This window comes from Protopterus annectens, chromosome 1.part2 (genome assembly GCF_019279795.1).
Source record: "Protopterus annectens isolate FY-2018-M chromosome 1.part2, PAN1.0, whole genome shotgun sequence".
NCBI lineage: Eukaryota > Metazoa > Chordata > Ceratodontiformes > Protopteridae > Protopterus > Protopterus annectens.
Window position 1 is genome coordinate 1,181,022,007 of NC_056727.1, and position 13,776 is coordinate 1,181,035,782.

A 13,776-nucleotide genomic window follows, 5' to 3' on the forward strand; every position below is an offset into this window, starting at 1 on the left:
ACCCCTGCACTACCAGGCTATAACTCATTCCACACCTGCCAGACCCAAAACATGGACCACAGCTCCAAAGGTGGTGGTGTCTCCATATTCATAAAGGATATGCACACCTCCAGACTAGTATCCCAGCATAATGCATCTGAGATACTTCAGGTACAACTGACATTGGGTAATAATGCAATCAAGGTCATAGCCTGCTATAGGTCCCCATCCATGTCCCTAGACTGTCAATCCACATTCCTCAACACCCTGAGATTGATCACGGTCCAACCCAACAGTCTCACAATAGGAGACTTTAACTACTCCTCCATCAAATGGGAAAAGTAGTCAAGCACCAATACACTGGCCCAAGACTTCTGGAATTCATCAGTTCCAATGCCCTTGACCAGCTCATTCTGACCCCCAGTAGAGGAAGCAATATCCTTGACCCGTGTTGATTACTAACATATGGGACCATTGCTTGACAACAGTAGTCAGTCCCTACCTGGTCATATCCAACCATAAAGTAATCACCATGGAAATTCACATCTCACCCACACCCCCACAAAGGTAACCACATTGAAAAACTTCTCCAAAGTTGATTTTGGACTCCAAAATACAGAGGTGGCTAACTTCACCACACCCATGCCAATGGAAAATAGTTGCATGAATGCCAAATCATACACAAATGCACTGTACAAACATGTACATAAATGCATGGAACTACCATACCCAACAGAACCATGACACTCTCCTCCAAAAACTGGAGGCCAATCTGGTGATCCCTTGTCATTAATAACCTGTACAACAGAAGGAAGAAACTGTTGCGGAAAAAGGTGGAGTCCCAAGAGTGGTAAAACTGCCTTATTAGCCTCAACAACAACAACTTGAGATCCCTCATGAAATCATCTAAAGCCAGCTATCATGGCACAATTGCAGCAGACACTGACAACAATCACAAAGCCTTTGATAGTTATATTAAGAACCTCCACTGCAATACCCAGAAATGCACTGAGTAACTGCACAATTCTACCTCCTATATTGTGCCAACAGATATTGCCAACATTCTTGCCAACACATTTAGTGCTAGCTTTACCCCTCTCTCCTCACTAAAGGAACAATCAGAATGCCAGAAGAATGCCAGACACCCAGGATAACTGCAGCCCAGGTTAAACCTGCATTGTCAATGAGCAAGTTTCCATGGGACACAGAAACATCCCTGGCTGTGTTCTACATGAGCTACAAAGATACCTGACACTTCATCTGTGCACCATGTTCAGTCACAGCCTCATCTCAGGCCTTGTCTCGCCCAAATGGCGCACTGCTGCAGTCATACCACTCCATAAAGGGGTAGTGACTACAGACCCTGGGAATTATCAGCCCATTAGCCTGACAAATCTGATATGTAGATCTATGGAACACATCATCAGGGACCTGATTGACAAAGATAGAGGTAATCTCTTAACTCTGGACCCCACACAGTTTGGATTGTTGAAAGGGAGATCATACCTGCTCAACCTAGTTGACTTCTTTGAGTCAGTCACCAGGGCTGTGTATGAAGGTAAGGCACTGCATACAGCCTACATCAATCTGGCCAAGGCTTTTTTTACCATTCCTCAGTCAGGAATTATTGATGAACCCACCAAACTAGGCATCAACCCCTATATATCACTAGATGGATTGCAAATTGGCTCACAGATAAAACACACAGTGTGAAAGTAGTGAACTCCAAGTCAGACTGCCAACCAGTCATGAGTGGAGTCCCACAGGAATCACTCCTGGATGATCTCCTATTCAGCATCTACTTCTCAGGAGTCCAGACCAACACAAAGGAACTCTGTCTAACTAAGTTCACAAACAACTGTAAGCTGGGAGCCATCATTAACATAAATGATGCAGACATCCTACAGAAAAGCCACAGTGAGACCAATGACTGGTGTGGAAACCATGGCCTGAAACTTAACACCACAAAATGCATCATCATTTCCTTTGGTAAAAACACCCTTCCCACTAAATACCACATTGATGAGAGCCCACTGAGCACTGTAGGCATTATTAGAGATCTGAGGACACAGGTTGACAGCAACATCTCCTTCAACCACCACATTGCCACTGTGGTCAGGAAGTCCTTCTATGTGGCACATCTCATTATCAAGGTGTTTGGATCCAGGAAGAAAGAGATCATCATCTCTGTGTACTCCTCTCATTAGACCAATCATCAAGAATAATGGACTATTTGGCATGTACCTCAGTAGACACCTGCAACAGCTGGAGAGGCCACAGATGTACCTCACAAAGAGGATCCTAGGCAATAAACACATGTCCTACACAAACAGACTCAAAAGACTCCAGCTATTCTCTGTCTCATATCACCTACTTAGAGGCAATCTCTGCTTGACTTACAAAGTCATGTCTGATCAAGCTCTTTTTGAAATGCTACATCTAGAGACATCCCAATCCCTACACACCACACACTGCAGAGACCACAACCTCATTACCGCAATCAACACAACATGCTTGAGGGACAGGTTCCTCACCCACAGACTGCACATGCCCTAGAACAGACGTCCCATACATGTCAAGCAGAGCACCTAGCTGACCCTGTTCCAGAGAAATTTTGATGAGTGGATGGGTAATAGAAAGTTCACACCGGGGATCACATCAGTGGCTCTACTTGATAGAGGCACTGGGAACTAACATCAGGTGGCACAATGGCAGGGCACTTCTATGGACTAGGCTTGTAAAGGCTCCAGGGCCATTAGACTAGTCCACAGCTATGAACCTATAAGGGGAATGACAGTGTGACTGATAAAGTAGGGCAGTGGGTGGGAAACATATCAAAATACTTTTTCCAGAAGCATACACACTTACACACACACTTATACACCCACACACACATTTGCCAGAGCTGAGAGTAGAACCCCTGCCTGTTTAGTCATTTGTACGATAGTGTTACATAATTATCACATGCACTACCGAGCTTACTGGGCTGACAATTGGCCAAAGGAGCTGACAAGGGGAATGACATCAGCAGGACCAGTAAAGTATGCCACTGGGTGGGAAACTTATCAAAATACTTCTTCCTACAAGGATACACACTTAAACACATACTTATACACCCACATTTCCTGGATCTTTGAGTAGAACCATGCCTATCTAGTCATTTGTGCTATAGTATTGAACAGTTATCCCACATGCTACAGAACTTACTGGGCTGACAACTGGCCAAAGGTGCTGATAAGGGGAATGACATCAGCAGGACTGATAAAGTAGGGCAGTGGGTGGAAAACTTATCAAAATACTTCTTCCTACAAACATACACACACTCTTACACATCCACACACACACCTTTGTTGGATCTGAGGGTAGAACTCCTGCCTATCTGGTTATTTGTACTAAAGTGTTACACAGTTATCGCACATGCTACAGAGCTTACTGGGCTGACAACTGGCCAAAGGTGCTGATAAGGGGAATGACATCAGCAGGAGTAATAAAGTAGGGAACTAGGTGGGAGACTTATCAAGATAGTTCTTACAAACATTCACACACACACTCATTTGCCAGATCTGAGATTAGAGCCCCTGTCTAGCTAATGATTTGTACTACAGTGTTACACAGTTATCACATGCACTATGGAGCTTACTGGGCTGATATCTGGCCAAAGGTGCTGATAAGGGGCATGACATCAGCAGGACTGATAAAGTGTGGCATTGGGAAGTGTTGTGGGTGGGAATAGCCTAAAACTGATTCACCTGCAAAGAAACAAACACACACTCCCTCATTCTCGCATACACAACTGTCTCTCTCTCTCTCTCTCTCTCACACACACACACACACACACACACACACACACACACACACACACACACACACACAGTTGCCAGTATTGAGATTAGAACCCCTTCCAATCTAGTTATTTGTATTAAAGTGTTACGCAGTTATTGCACTGCCAATCTAGTTATTTGTATTACAGTGTCACACAGTTATTGCACACACTACAGAGCTTTTAGGGGTGATCAGTGTCCAATGGTACTTCTAAGATGAATGACAGCAACAGATCTTGTGAAGTAAGGCAATGTGAAGTGTTACTGAGTGTGAAGAGTCTTGTAATACTTAAACCTACAGACACACACACGCGCACACACACACACACACACACACACACACACACACACACACACACACATGCAAGTGATGTGATATTATAAACCAAGCCTCAATACTGTTACACAGTCTGTGTCCACTCTCTCTCTGTCACTGTTTATCTCTCACTTCCCCACATCTATGTGTGTGTATGCTTGACATATGTTGCTATCTGTTGCTCATATATATGTTTGTGTATCTCATGCAACAGATGCAGATATATCACATATGGGCCATCTACAGCTAGCTGAGGGTAATCCTGTCTGATATGTGTGTGTGTGTTTGTGTGGGAACAGTTGAGGTGTACATATATACAAAATACAGTCATATATTCCGATGAGGGTTCCAACATGTCCTGTGATTCTCTAAGCATAGGAGCATGCCCAGTGTGACCTTCTATAGATACAGTGGGAGTGGGACTCCATTCCAGAAATAGATGTACTCCAGTCCAGGGTTTTGTGTGCTACAGCCATAACTCTCAGGAGTACACAGGACTTTCCTCAGAGTACTTGTTTTGTTTAGCAGACATTTTCTGACATATCTGTAGTCTGACACTGCAATGTATTGTGTCATGACCTAGTGCAAGACATCCTGAGATCATCACAGTGTTTTACCAGAGGAATACTAGTTGTATGATGCATAGACCAATATTACTAGGGCAGCTATGTACATTCTTGCCCAACAAGGCCATTTGTGAGGTGTGGCTACAGCCAGTTTAGTAATGAAACAACTGTGTAAACAGTCCAGCAACCTGATGATATACTGGCTGGGGATCTCCTGCTTGTGTGGTATCTTTCTAACCTGAGATGTCATATCCTTGTGTGGGCATACCTCTCACCTATACATTTTTGGCAGGTTGTCCAGGTGTTTGGCTTGAGGTTTCATCCTTTCTCTGTAAACATTTGTTTTTTATGGCAAGTTAGTTACATATAATTGAAGAGTGATGTTATAAAATAATGACAGACATTACTGTTTCAGACTATACAACTTTCAAACAATTCCCACTACTGAAAACTCCTCACACTACCAACTTTTTCACTATATAAAGGTGATATTTACAACACATGCCTATCATTGTGCCTTTGTTCCACTTTAATTTCTGCCCTTGTCCAGACATCTTGCTGTCAGAGTTTGGGAGTTACGGGTGTGGTTACAGAGTGCATTCAACTGTGCAGGCATGTCCATTACATGTAAAAGCAAACATAAGAAAAAAGGATTATTGAGAATAACCATTGGCAACACTACCAAAAAGCACTTATATTCATAAAAGCTTTGGCACCTCAGCTACACATCCATCAAGATGTCACTAATATGTGTAGTATATTCCACATAGCAATGTGACTTCCAGGTATGTCAGTGGCAGAACGGTGGGTGTCACTGACATGCATAACAGTTGGCACTGCAGTTATCTGCACATGGCCCTGTCAAAGACAGCATTGTAACTAGGGCACTACAAGACGACTGCCAGGAGAAAGTGCTGGCCAGATCCATACAGTCGTAACCACACATACACATAGCTCATTGACCCCTGCATATTGTGGGCAGGCAACATGTTTTCATGTGTATTGTTACAGCCCTGCCAATGTGTGCAATGCTGCTATTTCCCTGCAAACTTACATGTTATTGCATTTGTTTAGGTATATGGGGGGGGGTCACACCTGTCAACTGTACATATTTGCACAGACTGTGCTTATATTTGCCTTACATTTTGGTTCCATTTACCATACTATTGTGCCCTGTCTTGGTGACTAGAGGCATATCAGTAAATAGCACAGGTCATATTGTACTGGCATACATTTGAGTTTCAGACTTCTTATCCTTCATAGCCTTACTGCAACTGCGGATCTTCCTGTGTTATCACTGTGTGAGTCTGCAGGGGGGGGGGAATTCAACATTGCCACCATTTGTGTGCCTTTACCAGACATTTCTCTGTGGTTCTCTACAGTACTTGCTGTGTGGGTGTGAGGGGTGGGTATGGGACACCCACACACCCACACTGACATCCATGCCTGTGACCTATGACCCCCCCTTAGTTGTCCCCACACATATACTACAGTGGGATTTGCTACCTTGGGTACTACTGCATAGTATGTGAAGGCCAGTTTTGACCAGACATTTCCAGGTGTTGCCCATAGCTGTCAGTTGTTTGCTGCTATCCCAGTAGGCTACCCCATTCCCTTGCATGCATGCAGCATTACCATATATATGCTAGCAAAACATACTAATACATTCATTTATTGTTAAGAAGACTGACTTACCTTGTGCTTGCGGCAGTTGTGTGGACAGTGCTTGAGGGCTGCCTATGTTGGATGCACACAGTACACTGCCTATACATAGTAAATTACAGGTAATGTGATGTGTGTGTTATCCATTTTACTGTGTGTCTGAGTTAGAGAGAAGTGTCTGCCCCTAGGGCCCCTACAGTGTCAGTGTGTGTGCTATGTGCTGCCTCTTTGCCAAGGACTGTGCATACTGGGTACGCCTCCATCTTCCTTGAGGAGCAGACTCAGGGGCCTCCACCTGTGAGTCCCTCTGTGCCTGTGGGGACCTTGGCAATGATGGTGGGCTGTGTGGCCCTTCCCTTTGCTGTTCCTGCTCCAGCTGTTTCCGCAGGATTATATTGTGTAGCATGGCACATACTATGAACATGTATGCACATGAGGCTGGAGAGTACTGCAAGGCTCCACTAGATATGTCAAGGCAGTCGAACCGTGACTTGAGCATCCCAAACACATGCTCTGTAATGATCTTGGTTTGTGAGTGCACCTCATTATGGCATTCTTGTGTGTGTGTGTGTGTGTGTGTGTGTGTGTGTGTGTGTGTGTGTGTGTGTGTGTGTGTGTGTGTGTGTGTGTGTGTGTGTGTGTGCATTTCAGATGGGTGTCATCATCCCCAGCTCCAGTGCATAGCCAGCATCCCCCACCAGATGGCCATATGGGATGCCCCCACTGGCAAATGCCTGGTACAGTTGTAACAAATGCCAGATGTGGGAGTTGTGATAGCTTCCAGGGCTGCCAGCACACTCATTCATAATAATGCCTTGGGCATTCCACATGACCTGGCAGTTGATGGAAGGGAATCACTTGTGGTTTATGTAGACCCTACCCTGTTTACCATGTGGTGCTTTGATGTGGATGTGTGTGCAGTCTATGGCACCCAGTATCTCCAGGAATTCTGCTTCATGGTGGAAGAGAAGCATATTGCTGGTCCTCTCCTCACAGGTGTTGGGGAAGTAAATGTGCTCACCGGCATGTGGTAGCATGGCATCCAGGAACTGGTGGAGTACCCTATCATGTCCCCAGTAGGTCTTTGGAAAGTGCCTATAGCTATAATTCTTAAGGCTACACATACCTTGGTATCCACTGGGATGGGCTCCCATGTGTTGGTTCTAGGTCTGAGTTGAGGCCGGCACAGCCTGGTGATTTGCTGAAGTATGTCTTTGTCCTCCCGGTACTACTCTACTATCTCCAGATCATGTAGCCACTGGTAGGTTACCCTGGGTCTGAACACTCTTCTCCTCCTCCTTGGTCTGTGGTGGTTGTCAGCATTACCCTCTTCTCTGCTGTCAGCCTCTAGCACATACTGATGGATCAAAGCAATGGCAGCCCCTAACATTTTTCCAATTAAAATTCCCCCACATGTGTACGCCAATGGTGCAGTGTTTGTGGGAAAAACAGACTGTAAGGTGTTTCCCATACTTTATACTGTTGTATTGCAGATGCTGCCTGTATGATTGGCTGACTATGATGGATTCCACCTGCCAGCTATGTTATTTGTACTTGATTGCTTTAATTCTGCTATTTTCTTTTTTTTTTTCCCTTCCCATTTCCTACTCTTTTAAGCCCTGAGGTGTGCCACAAAAAGCCATTGCCCACATGTAAACAGTCCTGCTATTTCCATTTTTTTTTGTTTTGGTTTGTTTTAGACCCGGTGCATGCCGCACAAACACGTTTAGCTAATATTGCTTAGCTGTGCTTAGCTAAGCTTATCTCTGCACCTTAGGGCTCCAGTGTGCTTACAACATGCCTTACACACACCCTTTTTATGTCTGTTGCTCCTCCTAGTTTCACCATCATGCTAGAGCACCTACACACTTAGGTGCAGTTTGGGACTTAGAAGACTTTTGTGATTCATTAAATTTCCCCTCATTTGCATACCCCACTGACTTAGTCCATAGTTACTGCACTTACACAGAGCCTTTACCCTTGACAACCACTGTTCCCTGGTATTGTTTTCATTCTGCATGCCATAGACTATAAAGGCAAAATGCAGATTTTCCTTATAATTGAGTTTTTCACTTTTTTTTTGTTATCAGCAGTATCCCATTTGCATTCTGCGGCCCTATGCTTAAACAGCCGAGATCGGCCAAAAAAATAAATTTGATTTTTATAAAAAGAAAACAGTTTTCCATGCCAATGGACATATATTTGGCCAATTACATGCCTAAACACTATAATACATGCTTTTTTGAGAGCTGTCATGCCTCCGTTTTGTTATTTGCAGAAATGTATTCAGTTAGTAACCGAATACATTTCTGCAAAGAACACTGTTCTTGCATGGATACCTGGCTGCTTGGTGAATCGCTAATTCACCTCATTTGCATGTTTTTCACCAGCAAATTTGGTGATTAGCATTGTGCAGTCATATCCGTGCAGGAACAGTGTAGGCACGCTCGTGCACATCATATCAGCTGTTTGACAGATCGCTTGGTGGCCATATTCAGTACAAGAATGGCTACACTGTTCCTGCATGGAATTTTTAGCTTAATGAATCCTGGGGTATTTTGCTTTGATGGCCGTCTGACATTAATATAGTAATTGAGCTTCCAGTTTACTTCACGTGCTCTATCTAGTACTTTCTTGAGATTTCTGTCATGCTCTGCTTTACCATTGCCTCCAAACAATAAATCATCTACTATTATGGGACAAGGATAACCCAAAAAATGTGTTCCATTGCATGCCGAAAAGCTTCACTTGCAGACTTTATTCTAAATGGCATCCTTAGGAATCTGTATCTGCCAAACGAAGTACCAAAAGTAGTTAGAAATGAGGATTTCTGATCCAGCATCACTTGTCAAAATGAACTCTTTTCATCCAAAACAGAAAATACAGTGGCATTTGGTATTAGAGTTGCAAATTCTTTGACTGTGGGCATTTGATGATAGGGTCTTTTAATGCTTTGTTCAAATCTCTTGGGTCAATGCATATTCTGATTTCATCTGAGCCTTTTTTGTGAGCAGGATAATACCCATTCAGTTGGTTCTGTGACTGGACAAATCACACCTTGCTGCACCATTTTATCCAACTGAGCCTTAACTTTATCTTGCATAGCTATCGGAACTCTTCTTGCTGTCTGACTACTGGAGTGACCTCTGGGTATAACTTCATGGAATGCACAACTGGAAGTTTGCCTAACTTGTCATAAAAAACATCAGCATACTCTGAGAAAAGGGTTTTTGAAAAATCAGAACTTGGAAATTCACTTATGTGATGAACTTCTTTAGCAAAAGAAAGCAGATTCATTCTTAAACTATCTTTGAGACCCAATAAAGATTGCACTGGTCTTTGGACTACGTAGAATAACAAGTTGTAACATGTTTTGACCAAATAATATGAAAGTGTCACTGAGCCTTTGATTTGAATTTCTTTACCTCCATAAGCAACAAATCTCACACTTCTGGTTATATTGAGTTGTTCATTAGTTTTCACTATAGCAAATGTGTCTGCTGATATAATATTACACTTTCAGCCAATGTTTACTTTGAGCTCTGTGGATCTTCCATTAATCCTGACAGTACAAAACACTTCACTTCTTGTTAATAAGTTTGCTGCATCAACTCTTTCACCAAGCACTGATGCACCACCCACATAGAAAGCTGACTGCTTTGGGTCTACTTAATCAACTTGCTTTTTTTGTGTGACCTTTCTTTACACCTGTGTGAGGCTTACTTGATTTGCAAAACTTTTGGAAATGGTTCCATTTTCTACACTTGTGACATTGCTGACCAAATGTTAAGCACTTCTCTCTTTTAGAATCATGATTTGGACCACAATTGTAACAAACAATAAAGATAGATTTTGGTTTTGCTGATTCATGTTTATACTGCACTGAGCTGGTGCTGCATCTTGCACCTTTCTTGGAACTTTATAGAAAGCCTTGTGCCTTCTTTGAAAACCCTGTAGCTGCCACATGCTTAGGCCTGCTCTTGTTTGCCATGTGCTGCATACTATCTACATGTGCTCTGGAGCCAATTGAAACCATGCTCTTGTCACCCCCAAGCATACTTGTATGTTTCTCTGTCACCTCATGGATCTGACAAATCTTATGACCTTGCTCAATGTTAAATCACTGTCACAAAGTAAAGTCTTTTTCACAGAGCACTGTTAATACCATGTGCAAGCCTGTCCTTTATCAGCTCATCTTCTAAATCACCAAACAAACACATTTTAGCTCTGTTTCTCAAGTCATATAAGTTGCAAATGTTTCCCCTGGTTTCTGCTCTCTTATGTAAAACAAATGCCTCTCTAATGTAATATTCGTCTGGGGGTTACACATTTCTCTGAACTTGTGCTTCAAACACTCGGAGCCTTTCCTTGATTCAACTTGTATAATAATATGGTGGTCCGCACCTTCTCCTACATATATTGCTGGTGCATACACAAATGAATGCTCTCTTTCTATGGCCTTTAACCCTGCTATTTTTAGCAAAATTAATGCCCTTGTGTGTGCATCTCTATCTTCATAAGCTGCTTGTATAAAAATATCATACTCTTGCTCTAATATTCTCCAGTTCTCTGCAATATTCTGATCAAATACAAGTGGTAGGGGTTTTCAGAATCCATCTGCCATATTAACACATACCAGTGAAGAGTTTTGCAAATAAGCATAAACATATACACATGCACATATGCCAGAACTAATTCCCATAATTGTCCAATGCCTTTGTACTCTGAACTTATACCTTTGTTGGGCTTTTGGAATTATGTGAATAAACAAATTTGTAGTACTTTTAAATAACTGGACCTTGCAAAATAAACTTTTCGGGCATTTTGGTACTTTTGTAATTTTATGGTAAGGGCGAAAATGCTTAAGTCATTTATCATCATCTGCTAAAGTCATTTACCAGCATTTTAAGAAACATTTGAGAACTTTACAATGCAACTGAAAACTCATGAATACTGTAATGCTCTTGTAATGCCATCTTTTGCAAGAAAGCACCTCTTGTCAGTGTAAGACACATTTCAAGGAACTGCACAATGCAAGTAAATTGAACATCTGTTGTCTTAAACTCAATAATTTTTAAAAGTAATTGCACTTTGTGAATAATTGCATACAGCACACTGAAACAGTGAAATGGCCCCAAAAAGGTTGTACCTTGCTAGGCAACCCTCTACAATATGATAAGCACTCTGTAATTGAGGCACTTTGCAAATATATACACCCAGCACAAGAAACTTTTCAAAATGGCTTTACTTTGACTGTATTACACAAAATAGTTGCACTTTGCACACAATAAACTCTTCAAAATACATGCACAGTAATAAGCACACACTGCAAGCACTTTTTCACACTTTGGGATACTTCGAATATTTCTAGTTCTGCCCTTGATACAATACGAAGTCATAGTTATGCCCAAACACAGCACTTTGCCAATACACATAGTTAGTTGCCTTGCTTTATTTTGCTTAATGTGCCCCTTTTCTTTTCTTATTATATTCAATTTGCTCGTTTAAGCCCCTTTCAGGCCCAGTGTACTTTTCTTGTGCCCATTTTACTCTAAACATGCCCAACTTTGACTTAACATACTCGTTTTGCTTTAAAAATGCTCATTTTGCTTTAAACATACTCATTTTGCTTTACTGTTAATCATTTCATCGAATACTTTTATTTTTAAACATTTTCTTTAGTTAACAAAGTTTTGAGGTTTCTGCTTGCCTGATAATGCAGTTTGTGCCCTTGTAATGCCCCTTTTTTGTCTTTTGTATCGAATAAGTAGTTTGTGTTATTTCTCATTACCTTTGATTCTTTCTGGCTGTATTTGTGCACTTTTCTCTTGGTTTTACCTTCACTGTCATCTTTACACCTCATGGCTCCAAATATTCTTCTCTCTTCTATGCTGGTTCTGACACCATGTCAGTTTTGTGTCTAGAACATGAAAAAAGTCTTGGGTTCTGTTCAAGCAGCTTTATTTTATATAAACACATGCTTACTGACTCTAACTTAAGTAACTTATATACAAACTAACAACTGTGATCATGCATGCTCACTCTATGGCTGCTCCTTCAAAATGGCACTAGGGATTGCACGTGTCTGGAATTTATAAGTGCACTTACAGCCTCACATGCTTCTAAAAGATACAGCACACACTTTACACTATGATCTACATTAATCTTTATGAATCCTTGTCAATATTTAAAGCTGCAGGAATATCAGTAGGAAAACCAAAATTAGGAGGAAGAAGGTGTGCATTATGTCTGTATTGTCTGTTCACTCAGAACAATGTACTCTTAGTGTACACAGTCCCCAGGATTCAGCAAGCTCTGCATGGAGTGCCTGAATAGTGCCAGAGTTGCTACATGCAATATGGCCAATGAGTGATCCAGGATTGAACCCCTTTGACATGAATGAGTGCTCCAACACTATTCCCACACGGACACCACTGACATATGCTAATTACCTAATTTGCTGGTGAAAACCATGCAAATTAGGTGAATTAGTGATCCAGGAAGCAGGCAGGCATCTGTGCAGGAATAGTGTAACCTGCAGAAATGTATTCGGTTACTATCCAAAAACATTTCTGCAAATTACAAAACAGAGGCAATACAGCATGAAAGAAAGCATGTATTCAATGTAGTAGGCATGCCAATGGCCAAATATATGAAATGTTATAAAAACAAGTTTATTTGTTTTGGTCGATCTCGGCATTTTAAGCATAGGACAGCAGTGTGCAAATGGGATTGCCACGAAAATAAAAAAAAGGGGGGGGGGGATAAGCTTTTATACCCAAATCAGCATTTTGCCATAATAGTCAATGGCATGCATAAGACAACAATACCAGGGAATAGTGGTTACTAAGGGGGAAGGCTCAGTGTGAGTGTGGTAACTATGAATTAGCATTCTGCCTTATGTAAATGAGGGGAATGATACTGGCCTCAAACAAATGCCCTACACTGACCGCCTCAAAAAACTCCAGCTTTACTCCATAGCATATCACCTACTCCAAGGTGATCTCTGCCTAACATATAAAGCTATGTCAAAGCCAGAGCTGTTGGACATGCTACACCTAAAGAAATCCCAATCCCTCCCAGCTACATGCTCTAGGGACCTAAACCTTGTCGCCATAATAAACAGGAAACAGTGGAGAGATAGATTCCTGTCCGAGAGACTTCCTGTACTCTGCAACAAGCTAGCCATCTATGTCAAGCAAAATTCTTCATTAGCACTCTTCAAGAAAAATCTTGATGAGTGGATGGGAAACAGGAAATACACTCTGGGGATCACTTCTATGTCTCTGTTGGACAGTGGCACAGGAAAATAACTTTCTTGGGTGGCGTAAGCTATGGAACCTTGCTGGCTAGGCTTACATAGGCCCTTGGGCTGATAGCCTAGTACCTACCTATGACCCTATGAACCTATTTGCTCTCAGGGTTAGCTTGC